The sequence below is a fragment of the Pezoporus occidentalis genome, unplaced genomic scaffold, assembly GCF_034315485.1.
Source record: "Pezoporus occidentalis ecotype Australia unplaced genomic scaffold, CSIRO_AGI_Poc_V1 ctg143, whole genome shotgun sequence".
Classification (NCBI taxonomy): Eukaryota; Metazoa; Chordata; class Aves; order Psittaciformes; family Psittacidae; genus Pezoporus; species Pezoporus occidentalis.
Window position 1 is genome coordinate 3,162,603 of NW_026913241.1, and position 11,513 is coordinate 3,174,115.

Genomic DNA, 11,513 nt, shown 5'->3' on the forward strand with positions numbered 1-11,513 from the left:
TATTACAGCTAGGTGTAGAGACACCTGTAGAGACATCTGTGGTAGCCCAAGAAGAAGTATATTAGGAATCACTTTTGACACCTAAGGCTTTCAGGGTATAATTCTCTGCTTGCTCTCCTAGTTTTATACTGAATCAAGGTGACAACTCCTTGCTATGCTCTTCTATGGAAGAGCTCGGAATTGGATTCATCTCTGAGACTCGGCTCCGCCATTTCTGGTGATGCCTCAGAAAATCTGCCGCCACTTCAAGCTTCACCTTCTGCTCAAAACGGCTGACTGAATAAGGACTTTCATGGCCACAGAAATCACGTATTAGGGGGCTAAGGAGTCCTACCGAGCACAGCTCAATGCCAGCCACGCATGTCCCCTCTCCCTCACAAAGGTGATTGGTGTAAAATGGCTCATGTGGAATGACTGAGTGGAATTGCACCTATAAAAGAGCGTAACTGAAGAACCCGTGTGTGCACCCACCACCGACTGCTGAGGACCATCAACAGAGCCACGGGATGCCGCAGGATCCAGGGTGGTGACTATCTGTAGTTTTAACATCTTTTTCTCTTTCTCTGTACGTTAAATAATTACCCTCAGGTTTGCAACTAATAAAACGATACAATCTTAGATTAGTGTTACCGTGCCTCAACTGTGCTTTGTTCGAACTCGGGGATCTTGAATCTATTTCTTTATCAGTCAGGATTCTTAGGGAGGAGTGTACTTTGTCCACAGGTGGGTAGAGCACACCAATAGGGAGGCTCCACTTGCGGCTGACTGCATTGCGTTCACTGTGGGTTGCTGTCAAGGGCCAGGGCCTGGCAACCATTGAAGCCTTGTGCTAGCAAAAAGTAAGTTGGAACCTGACAGCATCCTGGAGTCTAAATAACTAAGTTAAATTAAGAAGTGCTAAGTGATAGGTAAGGAAAACGAGCTGAGGAAGAGCTACTCCTTTTCTACTATGAGTACTTGTATTTAACCAAAGGTTAATTCTAAGGCATTATGTTTTCTTTATTATATTCATTTGTGTTTATTTAGAGTAAGATTAGGACAAACGTTTAGTTTATTATTAAAATGCTCTACATGGAATCTTTTGAAGTGCACTTCATCCTTGACCAACTAAATAGTTGTAAATGAAGTACTTCTGAGGCAAAATTGGCAAAATGTGTTTGGGACCCAAAATCGGTCTATCAAAATGTCTTCATCTATGGTACTTTGGTATTTGTAGTTAGTCCTAAGCTGCATTTTCTATTCAAGATTAACCAGATCACAATTCATATTTTTGCAGTTTAGAAGAATGGAAATAGTTTTTTTAATAGATGTTCCAATCTTCCCTTTGTACTGCACACACTTATTTACATTTTTCTATTACTTCTGGTCTTTAAAATCTAGCAGACACCCACTCAGATGTGTCCTTTAATACCAGTCTTTAGAGCATGCAACAGAATACGAACTTGACTGAAAAATCTAGCTGACAAAATGACAGTGACAAACCCACCTATTTTTGCACGACATCTTGCAAAACATTAGATTCATCAAAAAGGAGATGTATGGTTGCCAATGATTTTTACAAACAAATCTTTCAAAATATTAATGAGTTTATTTAATCTAAAGCATCCACACACCTTGGAAGAAAAACATTTCTTCCCTTTTGGGGGGTGGTTCTGTTTTCTGTGCTAGAGATTTTATTCTTTGTTCTTTCTCTGTGTTTTCTTAATTGCAGCTTATTCAAATTGCTTTCGCTATGTGGCCTTACTTGCCAAAGAAAATGACAAATGTCTTTAGTACATGGGCAGAGGCAGTGGAGGGAAACACCAAACCAAACACCTCAAACACTTACTTAGCATTTAATTCAGTTGTGGTTGACAGGGAAGGGAGTGACACAGGCTGTTAACTAGTTCAAAGCAGAGGACAGGTAAGAACACCAAAGGAAGCTATAACAACTTCTCTAGTTCAAATACATGAAACTTCTGTTTAGAGCTAAACTAAGGAGGCTTGTTCATGGAAAAAGCCAAGAATAAACCTGTTAAGCTCATTGTAGAATAATGAGGTAGTATATATTGAAGATTAATCTTCAAAAACATAAACTGTTTAATTAAAGAATCTCTTTTAGGTTCTCCATGATCACTCTGCAGAATAACAGAGAAGTAAACAGATAAATATAAAGCAGAAGACAAGTGTATAAGCTGTTTAAGATTACTGAATTTGTGAATGACTTAATTAGAAGTGGGTTTTCCATCTATCTTGAAACACAGAAAGGAGTAACCTACTATTTCTGTTTAATTTGAAGTTGCATGGCTGCACTATTTCTTAAAAAGAAATCAAAAAGGCATTCAGAAATACTGCCTGATATTTAGTTAATTGGGGGAAAAAACAAATGTAATGAATTCTGCTAGGATACTGTGGGAATTAATGGATTCCAGATTTGTCTTCCATTGTGTTTAGTGTGGCAGTAGCAGCTTGTAGAGGTTAACTGCTTGACAGTCTGATATGATAACCACATGGATGAGGCTGAAGCATGGGGCTCTAACTGCTGCCAGGGTTGGATTTCCTTGCTGATGGTTGCATAAGAACTTCCTGAACTAAATATGTAAATGTGGATGTGTTACTTCTCTGCATTTAATAGGTAATGCAAATTGGAGCTGTTAGTATGATGAGGTTTTTGAGAGTGGGCCTGTGAGAATCTGGAAGTGACGCCTCAATGGCCAAAAAGTCCTGGCTGAACTTCCGCTTCCTACATCTCCTTCCTCCCTACAACTCTCTCCTCCTAAGACTAAGGACTTGCCCAAAGCCTGTGAGTTATATCATGAAGTTTGGAAGGGAAACAACAGAAGAGTCATGAGAGATGCCAGAGAAGGAAGGGGTCATGCTCATCTTTACTCTTCACAGGTTAGTGTAAGAGAAATCTTTCTCTAACCAGCATTTTCAGTTTAGCTTCTCAAAAAAATGGAGTCTTGTTTCTGTTTTACTATATTTGGGTTGGTTTGTTGTTTTTTTTTTTCCTCTCTCTCTGGGAAACCAGTATGTCTAAGTCCATTTACAGCTTACTCCCACTTTCTTCCCTTACTTACAGAACACAAATATAGTATGATGTGGAAATCATCCTTCCTGAAGGCTTCTATTTCTTTGTTAACCCATGAAGATTATAATTCTTCTACTTCAAAAGGCCTTCCGTTGCCAGAACTGCTATGCTACTTTACGTCTCACAAGAGCTTTTCCTGTATATAAATTTTATAAAACTCATATCTAGTTTAACTTCCTACTAACATTAGATATGACACTATGAAGGCACATGATATATGTAATGGGATTTTGCAAGGAAGAAAGATCATTTGGATAAAGTTTGCATAGCTCTTCTTAGGCTTATGCATGTATTTAAATTTATAAAAATGATCCTTTGCTATGTGGCACAGGATGCTCTGGTGTCTAGGAATTTTACTGGAATAAAGCTTCTACCTGTAAAACCTAATTGCATAGAATCTTATTTATGTGAGTGCTTAGTCAGTAGAAAGAGTCCAAGAAGAACAGATCACATGAAAATTTTATTAACCTAAAATTCTCTAAAACTGAAGGAGGGAATAATTTCTTGCAGTATCTTCATAGTTACTTTGCAGAGTTCCTAGCTTAATTTTAGTATTCTAAAATAAGTATTAACAACCCATCCGATTAAAAATAATTCTTATTTATTCTTCCCTATTTTTGTCTGCTCTGGTGAATCTTGGTACTTTACCTCTGTTCCGAGAGAAAAATTGGAGCATTTTAGGAATGAGGGTTTTTTTACCCCTGTTGCCATACAGCAGATACTCTTCTACAAAATGACAGTATTTTGCCCTGCATTCTTTTACATCTCATTCAGACTTACTGCAGGTAGTAAAGGGGAAATTAAGGGTTATTTAAGTCATTCACCAAGAGCCTAGACAAGCGTGAACTCTAACTTATACTTAGAAAACGAGAATTTTATTATGTTGGATGCCGAAAACAGCTTCCGAAATTAGGGCAAATACATAGAGCTTATGTCACAGTGCATTGCCAATTTCCACAGTGATAGCCTTTGAGTAATTCTACAAACAAATTTGCTACTTAGAATGAATTTTATTTTTCCATTTGCAAGCCTTTTTTGTTGTGTGGTTTTCTCTTTTTCTTCTTTGGTTTTTGTATGCACTCCTGAAGCAGTGAATCTGTGTAACTGAATCTATGTAAAATCATGAGACACTTAACTAAGGATCTGTGGACCCCTGGGTGCCACCCACAAGAAAGGTCAAATCTGTGCTCAGCTTTGTCAACCTGCTCACTTCTGGTCACTGGGTGCTGCTTCTGCCTCTCCCTCTCTGTTGATGCCACCTAAACATCTAGCCTGTGTGACTGTTATACTAATCCTCGTGTGTCATGCTCCATCAAATACAGACACCCGACTTGGTGGACCTTATATAATCAAGTCTGTCTAGCCTGGGGAGGATAAATTTATCTCTAAAACTCATTCCTTTCCTCCTTCCTTACCCTGGGGCTGGGACAGAAATGCTTATTTTTTATTTTTTTTAACATGCATGAATTCAGTTCTTCCACGATACAACTGTTGTCTTTTTAGACCTCATAATGCCTCCTGCACATAAATATTAATTATATTGCTTGCCTCCCACAAAAAAGAGAAGCTTTTTTCCTTGTATTCCGACAAGTCAGTGCCATGTTTTGGTGTAAAGTATCTCACATTTGGCTTAAAGGTATTGGCCTTTATAGTGAGCAGACTCCATATTGTATCAAGCATGTTCATGGCCCAAGTACAGAATCTGGTGAAAACAGAGGCAACAATAACTAAAAGCACATTTGGGGATGACTTCCTAGTGGCTTCTTCCTCAGTATACTGCAACAAAAACCTCTGAACTACGAATTATTTTTCCGCTCTGAGAGAAAAAGATTTCTGTATCCCAAATATCTCTTCCTTCTCCTCCCTCATCTGCAGTTACATAAGAATGTTTGTTTTCTTTAATGGAGAGAAAAAAAAAAAGCTTAATTGCTTGTAATGGGAGTACGGGTGTTTCACTAAAAGCAACTTATTTCTCCTGCCTTGACTGTAAAATTGGTATAGACGGCAGGCACTGCATGGCAGTGCTACTGATAATTCTCCTTCTGATGGGATCAATAAGCGGTTTACGAGTTATTTTGCTGTCATCGGGGCCCAGACGCACGCTGCCCCCTCCTATGTGCAGGCAAAGTCAGCTCCTATCCTTAGAAGAGCAATGGTACGGAGGGAGAGCCGGCAGCTGCGGGCCGCAGCCTGTAGCGGCCCCGGGGTGGCAGGGCTGTGGTCACCAACCCCGGGCTCGGCTGCGCTGGGGCTGCAGGATCGGGACGGCAGGAAGGTAGAGAAAGGGGGCACCGCGCTTCCTGCGCCTCCCTGGAGCGACACAGCCCGCTCCCTGCGCTGGGAAGTGGAGTTCAGATTCCCCTTTGGAACGAAGCTGAACGGCCAGACCCGGGCAGCAGCGTTAGTTCTGACACGCTGTTTGTCTTTAAATCACTGCAACGGAGCGCGGAGCTACACCCACGAGTCAAAAGAACTATGAAAGTTTTGGCCGCACAGGGCTGGTGTTGCGCCCCGGACTGTTATCGTGCGACCTGCTTCCCGACTAGTCGCTGCCCCCGGCGGGAACAGCGCTCTCCCCCAAAGTGCGGGGTCCCTGCCCCTAGTCAGCGCTGGGCGGGTGTCCGAGTCCTGTGTGTGCGGAGTCCTCCCCACTTGGCGGGTGCGATGGTGGCTCAGTGTGCTGCAGCAGGTAGAGCGCTCGAGCGGCAGGGCCTCCGGCTTTCCACGTTCCCTGTCGCGGAGTGAAGCCGCTGAACGCTGGGAGCTGCAGAGGGCTGCGGGCCGGTAGGTGAGGCACTTACCGACCCAGCCGGAGTTACTCAGACAGTAAGTTTCTCCACTAAAAGGTCAATTTTAGGTGAATTGGATGCCTCAGTGTGTGCTTGTCGGAGAGTGTCGGGTGTCTACAGTAAATTGAGGCTTGTGGTTGCATGTGCATAACTTTTGGCCTTGATGTTTTGACTCTATAGTTATGCTGTGTTTATGGGTTTGGGGAAACTTGTTTCTGAATCGTGTTTTATACCTTTTACTCAGCGCTGGCATATCTATGCGCCTTAAGTTTTTTGTTGCAGAAGACTTCTTTCTGGTTTTAAACAAATGGGGCAGGGAAGTAAAAAAAAATCTGCAAAGGTGCAACGTACCAGTGTCTGTTCTCTCGAGTTTCTATGCAGTGGTGCAAAATAAAACCACTGAAATGTATTATTGGAAGCTGAAGGTGATTAGCCTTCATGTTTTAAACAAAAACCCAACAACAAGTTAAAACCAACAATAGATCAACAACCAACCAGAGCTCCTTAGAAAAAGGTCAAGAAAATGAGCAGAGAAGCAAGAATTACCTGATCAAAGATGATGGGACAATTCTGATTCCTTTCAAGCAGAGGGAGATGACAAAGGTGTGGGCAGAACCAACAGAACTAAATCAGCGCTCTGATCACTCACCCTTTTAATATTAAAAAATTGTAGGTACTTATCTGAAGAGTTTAGATTGGACCGAAAACACTAAAAATACTCCACTCATTGACTAACAAGCAGAGAGCCTTGACATTTAGATTAATTTGAAAATTACAGCTCAGGATTTATCTTGTGTATGTTTGAAACATTAGCAAACCAAATTTATCCAGACCTGGTAAAGAAATCACAAAACTGGGGAAAGCATTTTTTTACTTTATTAACTGTGCATCTGACAGTAAATAGAAAACATCCTTTGAGAACAAAATTAAATATAAACCAGCAGTCACTTTCTGACGTTGAGAAAATCACATTTAGTGTCATTGATACTAATATTAGAGAAATGTCCTTTAATATGTTAGTATTCAAAGAGTAAGTTTCCCCTTTTACATTAGCTACAGTACAAAATCATCCCTTGTCCATTGCTCTTCTTAATCTTTTTTTTTTTTTCTCACCTACAAAAGCATCTTTATTAATAGCCCTATAGAAGTTTAGCCAGCAGGATTTCTTAGATCTTTTAATAACCCTCTGAATTTAAGCTTTCCTACTTTCTGTGTATGATCTACCAAGCCCAAAAACTTTAAGGTTGGTCTGACTTTGCTGAAAGCCTTCCTTTTTTGCTTTGACCACCATATAAGAATGAATATCTTGTAAGGGGAAAAGGTGCTTCTTTCCTGCCTGATTAAACTTTGCACAAAATCTCTTATTTGTCACTAGCAATAGTGTCAAAGTGAGATCTGTTGCTGACTAGTGGGCTTGTTCCTCTCATTCTCAGAAGTTTGCTGGGAAACAAAATGGGAATGCTTCTTTTAATTGTCAAAATTTAACATTTGCTCTAATGTGGTATTTCTCTAGAGTAGAACTAAAAGTCAGAAAGGGAAAAATCATCAGTAACTATTAGAAGTAAGGATGTATTTTCAAATGAGAAGTATGATTCTTAATTTCAGAAACTATAAGTAGACATGGTATTCAAATATAAAACATAATCTTGAATTCGGTTTAACAATTTGATTAAACTGTGCACTTCATGCCTTAATGACTTTTTTTTAATGATTGTTCTAATTGTATGGATGCATGGGCGATAATAGCCTTGGAGGTGAAAAATTACCCTTTGAATGGCATTTGTTGTTATTTTGTTAATAGATACATTGGTATACCCTACTACGGGTTACCCGCCTCACTCCTTTCCCTGTAGGATAATAGCCCATGCTGCTTGCTGCTGGCATTGGTGTCTCTGAGGCATTTTGTGCTGATTTGGTCTGACCTCATTCTTTTCAGATGGCAAGAGGTCTGAAAGGACAGCCTGGGTGCTGATCTTATTGCCAGTGTTTTCTCACATATAAGCAGGTAAAGGACTCAGATCCTCATCTTGTTTCCCAGTGACCGGAGCATCTGCAGTAGTATCCCTGGATGCGCTGCTGGGCAGAGGGTTCTGCCGTACTCTGGTATGGCTCCCCTTTTGTCTTGGAGCCCTGCCACTCAGCCTCTCTGCTGTTCTCCTGGCAGCGCCCTGTATTTAATCTTTTGCTGCTCCCCTCCTGTGCTAGGCTTAGAAGGTAGTGCTGTGACAGTGCTTCCTCTGTCGCATTCACAGACGGTTCCACAGGTCCAGGAGTTTGACGGGTCTTCTCTTACAAAAGCTTCGGAGAGAGTCTGGAATAGAAAGAAACAAGTACTGTTATACTGTAATGTCACTGTTCAGGTCCTAGGGTTATGTCTGACCTTTTCCTTGTTCTAAAGGTATCATGTTTTCACATGGAGTTGTGATTGCCCTTGCTGGTCTTTCTGCTGTTCTTCACAGTTGGCCTTTTGCGTACAGTAAGAGACCACTGTGGGAAGCATAGTTTTGGGTACCATTAGTATCACATGGTGAGATCAAAATTATTTTTCTACAGTCATATTAAAAAAAACATGGAGATATAAGAGATGAGAATGCAGCTGAAATAACTGTATTTCTCTTACCTTGACTGAATCTGAGAGTCTGGACAGAAATGGGAAATGGCCATGAAGAATATGGCAGGAATAGTGGAATAAAAATCCTCTTTACAGATTGTATTTTAATTTAAATCATAGTGTGCTAAGTAGTACTGTAGGTCTTAATAAATGTAGATCAAAAACCCTGTTTTTCAGACTCCATACTGAGTATATTACTCTGCTCATTCTTTATTTGTTACTGAGAAACAGGATTTTATCTCCTCTTCACATGTTATCTAAACAGATTAACTGGTTTCTTGAAATTGATGGGTTTAAAACTTTGTGTGTTTCTGATAGTGTCAGCTCATTTCTTGCATGTTGTTGCTCCTAATCAAGTGCAACGCTGATTTTTCAAGTTCTTACTTTTATCTACCTACGTAGCTAGATTTTCACCAAACTGCTAGAAATCCTTAGGAATGCATGCCTGTTTTTATATATTCTGTTATCTCACTAAAAATAATAGCTTTTGCTTTGAATGCTGGCATCACTAGAACTGTTTCAACTATGCAAAGAAGAAAAAGATTACTCTGCTCCTTTGCTGTGGTGAAATACCTATGGATAATGGCTTCTAAAAATTGTATGATGTGCAGAGGTGTTGGGTAGGCTTTCTGATAGTTTATGGAGAAAAAAATTGCTGTACATCATATATTATCTGTATATGGTATAACAAGAATAAGGAAATAAGTTAGATTTGGGTCCAGACTATCAAGACTTGAGGTATTGCAGCTGTTAACAGCTATAGGCTAAACTAGCAAAATACCAAGCAGTCTTTTCCTTTCAATTGTGAAATACTTATACTGTGGCTGTGCTTATAAAAGCTGCTCTGCACACGTGCCTCCCCCAACCCTTCATTCAGCTCCCTTTACTAGCGCAAGAAGATGATAAATAGATTTTTAAGTGTGGCTGAAAGAAGAGAGGTTCTGTTATATTTGAAGGACAGCAGTTAAAGCTACTTTTCTTTGTCAGAAAATGACAGACTTAGAGGCCTGAAAAAAAAGGAAGGGAAACAACCAAGTTTACTTGGGGTTTGCTGTGCCTGTGCTGCCTGGGTGTTGTACCAGGCACCCTCAGCTGTACATGGTGGAGGGGCTGCAGGGAGATGAGTGGGCACAGGGGTTGGATGGCACAAGTTGTCCCTGGGTTGGAGGAGTAAAGGTGTTCACTTCAGTGTTTGATTGCTTATGCTTTCTTTCTCATTATCGGGGTCTGTGATCAGAAGAATATGTTAATTGGGAGCAAATTAAAGTAAAAATTGCCCAAGTTGAGACCATGTTAGTAGTTGAACCTTTTGATACTTTTTTTTTTATGCTTTCTCTTTGATTCCTTTGTGTATGTATGTACTTAACGGAATTAGAAACTTGGTCAGCAGTGAAATTGTCTCTTTCTTAACTCATACCATTTAAGAAACAAGGATGTCTGATGGTTACAGCAGCTGGCGGAAGAGTGAATGTTAAATTGCTCTACTGCAATTGATAGATTTGTATTTTATTTTGAAAACTCGTGAGCTACTTGTAGCTATTATTTGTTGTATTTGAAAAGGCATGTGACTGAGTACTGATGGAGGAACTTTTCCATGAACATATAAAATCTTGTCCTTCATGAGCTGTGCTTTCTGTCAGATTTTTGTCTGCTTTTATGATTTTTGTATTAAATTACAGAGAAAAAGTGTGGTGTAGTGAAAATGTTTCCTTTTCAAAGAGTTTAAAACAGGCCTGCTTCGTCCCAGGGCAGTGGAGGAATCACCATCCCTAGAAGTGTTCAAAAACTGTGTAGATGAGGACCTCAGCGGTATGGTTTAGTGGTATGGATATGGCAATCCTGGGGTCATGGTTGGACTTGATGACCTTAAAGGTTTTTTCCAACTAAGTTAACTCTATGATTCTCAAATATTGGTGTAAAATTCTTTGTGGTCATCTCCAAACTATTAAAACTAATTCTTCAAAAGCTTTTAATTAATGAAGAATAAAAAAAAGGTGGGGGTGGGGAGAAGGGTTTTATTACTGTTAATCACGGACTGTGTTTAGGTTAGCTCTTTGAGCTTAAAAGCAGATTTCTTGTAGGTTTAAACTTACGACATGAGCCTGACCTTTCACAGCACACAATTAGGCATAGCTTAGTCTAATACCACCATCAGGTTCTGTTTACCTCTTACCTCTCTTTGGATGTGCTCAGCTTCTCTTCCCTCCTACCCCTTTCCCTCCTCATATCCAACAGGTCTTTAAACTTGGGAATAAAGAGTGAGAGGAGTGCAATAGGGCGGTAGGTTGTCACTGGGCAATGCTGAGCTGCTTTCAGTTCACAGTTTCAGTGATGTGAACTTGATTTGATTTGATGGACTGGAGAATCCACACTTGGTCCTTGAATATGAAGACCTTGAATATGGCCTCAAAAGTGACTTTAAGGAAGTTACTTGTAGGGATGGGAATCCCAAATGTTTGCTACGTACCAGTGTTACTTACTCTGAAATGCCATTTTTCCTGAAGTAATATTTATTGGTCATGGAGGTCATGTTTCAGTTGTTAGGCCCTACACAAACAAACCTCACAAACCAAAACCTCCTGTGAAGTTTATCAGTCCATCCCTGTTTTATTGTATCTGTGTTGTGCTTCACTACGATCACAGATAGTAATAGACTGCAGAAATAATGTTTCCTCAGGTATACTGCAAAATAAAAATGGAGTGAATGAGTAATGTTGGGTTGCATTACTTAAGAGGTGAATCTGGTACAATTTCTGTCCCAGTTTATGTGACAGGGACTCAGTTTACCTGCATATCTGAATTGATTCCAGCTGTACAAAGAAAGTGCTCTTACCGAGATTGACAGTTTTAACAGTGAATGTGTGTCTTTGAAAGCTTAGCCTTGCTACTGAAGTGAATTTTAGTTTAATCATGAAGCAAATTACAAAATTACTTTCCTGTCTCTTGTCTGTCTGCCCTCCTGGTTTTGAGCAGGGACTATAATAAAACTGGGAAATGTTTGGAGATGCATTTACAGTCAAAGGTAAATAACTTTGCTTTCTGA

At 40.0% G+C, this 11,513-nt stretch overlaps 1 long non-coding RNA gene across 1 annotated transcript; it reads left to right on the forward strand.

The window, feature by feature from the left end:
• The first annotated feature begins 1,856 nt into the window (after nt 1-1,856).
• Nucleotides 1,857-3,457, forward strand: LOC134159254 (uncharacterized). The gene is made up of 2 exons (XR_009963091.1): nt 1,857-1,903; nt 2,615-3,457. It is a non-coding gene; the product is annotated as an uncharacterized LOC134159254 (long non-coding RNA).
• The last annotated feature ends 8,056 nt before the right edge of the window (nt 3,458-11,513 follow it).